The sequence below is a fragment of the Rhagoletis zephyria genome, unplaced genomic scaffold, assembly GCF_001687245.7.
Source record: "Rhagoletis zephyria isolate East Lansing unplaced genomic scaffold, Rhagoletis_zephyria_1.1 Rzeph_scaffold_01832, whole genome shotgun sequence".
NCBI classification, from domain to species: Eukaryota; Metazoa; Arthropoda; class Insecta; order Diptera; family Tephritidae; genus Rhagoletis; species Rhagoletis zephyria.
Window position 1 is genome coordinate 100,397 of NW_016158916.1, and position 3,870 is coordinate 104,266.

Genomic DNA, 3,870 nt, shown 5'->3' on the forward strand with positions numbered 1-3,870 from the left:
CATTGTTGGTGTTTCCAATCTTCTGTGAAAGGTTAATTTCTTGCAGGCGGGAATTTTCCTTCAACTGGCTTAGAGATCCTAGTACGGCGTATTGTTGCTCAAGTGTGTAGCTTTCTACTTTCAGGCAACCGTTCAATTGCTTCCCGGCTACAGAACACTCTTTTGGAGGAACTATTACATAATGGGACCACCTCTATGGCTGCTTTGCTGTCCACGTGCTATATGCTTTCTGTCCTCAAATTTAGCTGCGTCCGAAGATTCTGTAGATATATTCCCCCCTGGCCGCTGTTCTACCCAGATTTTGTAATAGTTTTCATAATTAGAACAACGGATGTTTTAGTTTTAGTTTAGAGTCTGAGTCGTTAGGAGACGCTGGGTCCAGACATTAAACAAATAAGAACACNGTGTAGCTTTCTACTTTCAGGCAACCGTTCAATTGCTTCCCGGCTACAGAACACTCTTTTGGAGGAACTATTACATAATGGGACCACCTCTATGGCTGCTTTGCTGTCCACGTGCTATATGCTTTCTGTCTTCAAATTTAGCTGCGTCCGAAGATTCTGTAGATATATTCCCCCCTGGCCGCTGTTCTACCCAGATTTTGTAATTTCATAATTAGAACGNGGCCGCTGTTCTACCCAGATTTTGTAATAGTTTTCATAATTAGAACAACGGATGTTTTAGTTTTAGTTTAGAGTCTGAGTCGTTAGGAGACGCTGGGTCCAGACATTAAACAAATAAGAACACCAGCACTATCAAGCACGCTTACCTATCCAGATATATCCACAAAAAAAAACGTAACATAGGGCCCGAACACAGATATATCATACTATACGTTTTTGGGGTTGCTGAATCCAAATCCGATGTCAGTTTTTCTGCGTCAAGTCAGGATTTTTTGCTAACCTCAAAAATCTTGCCTTTCACGTAATATCCGTCAAATTTTTTGAGGTTATGNAAATTTAGCTGCGTCCGAAGATTCTGTAGATATATTCCCCCCTGGCCGCTGTTCTACCCAGATTTTGTAATAGTTTTCATAATTAGAACAACGGATGTTTTAGTTTTAGTTTAGAGTCTGAGTCGTTAGGAGACGCTGGGTCCAGACATTAAACAAATAAGAACACCAGCACTATCAAGCACGCTTACCTATCCAGATATATCCACAAAAAAAAACGTAACATAGGGCCCGAACACAGATATATCATACTATACGTTTTTGGGGTTGCTGAATCCAACTCCGATGTCAGTTTTTCTCCGTCAAGTCAGGATTTTTTGCTAACCTCAAAAATCTTGCCTTTCACGTAATATCCGTCAAATTTTTTGAGGTTATCAAAAAATTCTGAAGTGATGGAGGAAAACTGGCCTCAACTTTGCAATCGGCGACCATAAAAACGTGTAGTAAGATTGGTCTAGGGTCTGGCACTATTTTTCGAATTTATTTTGTGTTTTGCTTTCCTGACTTTTTATAAACCAAAATTTTTGTAATCTTTATTTACCTAAAGCTTCCTTAACGAGCAACGTAATCTTCACCCTCGGAAAGATAGGTACTTGTTTGTCTGAATCCTCTTCAACAGAGAACAGCAATAAATAAGCTACCTAAGAAGGGCTCGATTGCAGTATTACTGATCAACGTTTTTTTCTTTGTTTTCAAGCGATACTACTTATTTATACATATATGCGGAAAAAAATTTACCTAAGATACAAGCTGCCCAAAATAGCATATCAATATTATGTTTANAGCAACGTAATCTTCACCCTCGGAAAGATAGGTACTTGTTTGTCTGAATCCTCTTCAACAGAGAACAGCAATAAATAAGCTACCTAAAGCCCTGTCTCCACAGGAAAACACTGATGTCGTGAAAACTATGTATAGTNTATTTATACATATATGCGGAAAAAAATTTACCTAAGATACAAGCTGCCCAAAATAGCATATCAATATTATGTTTAATTTTATAATAAATCTTCTCACACAAGTCAATAGTAAGCCTCACACCTTTTCAGTAAAAACTGGTCTTCTCTGAACTAATNCAATAGTAAGCCTCACACCTTTTCAGTAAAAATTGGTCTTCTCTGAACTAACGCTCGCATGACGCTCAACAAAATTTGGCATTTCCAACTTAGCCACCGATTCCCGTGGATACTGCTGATAAACACGATTACCGTCCAATTTAACACACCTAACATCGTCCGGCTACAGGTCGTGATACATAAAAAAGTTTGTATTCCAAGGTCCGATATGCGGCGGCGACACTGGCTTTTTCTTTTTTATACCCATCAGCTTATTCCGCATATCGATGAGATCGCAAGAGCGTGGCATGAAAATTAGCACCAGAACTATACTCACTGCAGTCAATAGTATAATGAAAATACCCATACCAAGTAGCTCATGCCATACATCATCGGCCTTCGATTCATACTTTAGCACCTCCAGTACAAGCAACTCAACGGAGTAGCCAACAGCCAAAGCCAGTTCCGTATGAAGCATTGGCGTACATTCGAGTAAAAGCTGTAGACCTACGCTGGAATACACGCCGATACAAGTGTAATAGAAACACAAAAAGTAGAAGCAATGTTCTGTCGAAGTATCCACATAAACACCCAGTATCGTGGAGAGTGCAGTGATCTTAATTACGCCGAACATTAAATAAACTAATTTTGGCTTGTAACGTGCCATGAAGACGCAACCTATAGCACTGTCGAACGCGATTAACAGAAATGCACCATACAGGTGCTGGGTTACCCAGTAGGCAAAGGTTGAGATCCAAGCTAGCTGCAGCTATGACGAAGAGTATATGAGCGCACGCTCCAACACCATTGGCGATTTCGTGTCACATAAAAGTCCTCCCTGCCCACAAATAGCGCACAGACCGACTTATNACCCAGTAGGCAAAGGTTGAGATCCAAGCTAGCTGCAGCTATGACGAAGAGTATATGAGCGCACGCTCCAACACCAGCACCGCTGCTATACCCACAACCAGCCATTGGCGATTTCGTGTCACATAAAAGTCCTCCCTGCCCACAAATAGCGCACAGACCGACTTATTCGGCAGAAATACAAATTTTTCCTCATTTAGCAAGTTGAATGCACGATCATAGGACACTTTGTAATTGTATACGCCAAAAAATATTGGAGCACTTCATTGACCACCACGCCAGAGAGCATGGACAATGTAATGCACAAGAAGTAGTTTGCCTCGAATTCATTGAATATGCTGAAACCCACAGAGACGCTGCTGAAATAGAAGGCGTTGCCCAAAGCTATGCGCGTCGGTGGAGTTCCGCGCGACGAACTGCGTATGCTGATGTAACTATAGCAGGGAATGAGCGTGGTACCAACGCCGATGAAGCCGAAATAGAAGCAGATATCTGTATGAGAATATTCAAACTATGTATATATGTACAACCGCTTGCTCTTCAATATATAAATATTTACTTACTGTGTAGATACCTAAGTTATCTGTTAACATGAAGCAAGTGCTGATAACGAAGCATATCAATCCGTAGAAGATGACGTAGAAATGATCATAACTATACTGTCGCTGCATATATTTCCTTAACGTTAGGGCGCCAGCCAAGGCCACAGCTACAACCACACCAACCATGGCATAACAACGCGTCCATAGATTGTCGTAAACGTAGGCGTATTTGAAGTAATAGCCAAAGAAGCAGCCACTGCCAAATAGGCACAGGTAGACTGATCGAAAAACTACTTAGTAAGATTCGATACAAATCAGCTGCTATATGTTAGTACTTACCTAAAATATCTGGAGTGTAATGTATTTCTGCGTATTCCAGTTTTCACAACTGCTCTTACGAAAGGTTCCAAATAAATAAATAAATAAATAAGTAAGTAAATAAATAAATAAATAA

General features: G+C 40.4%; 1 pseudogene; it reads right to left on the bottom strand.

The window, feature by feature from the left end:
* Positions 1-1,947: 1,947 nt before the first annotated feature.
* On the bottom strand, positions 1,948-3,782 carry LOC108365309 (uncharacterized; annotated as a pseudogene).
* Between the last annotated feature and the right edge of the window lie 88 nt (positions 3,783-3,870).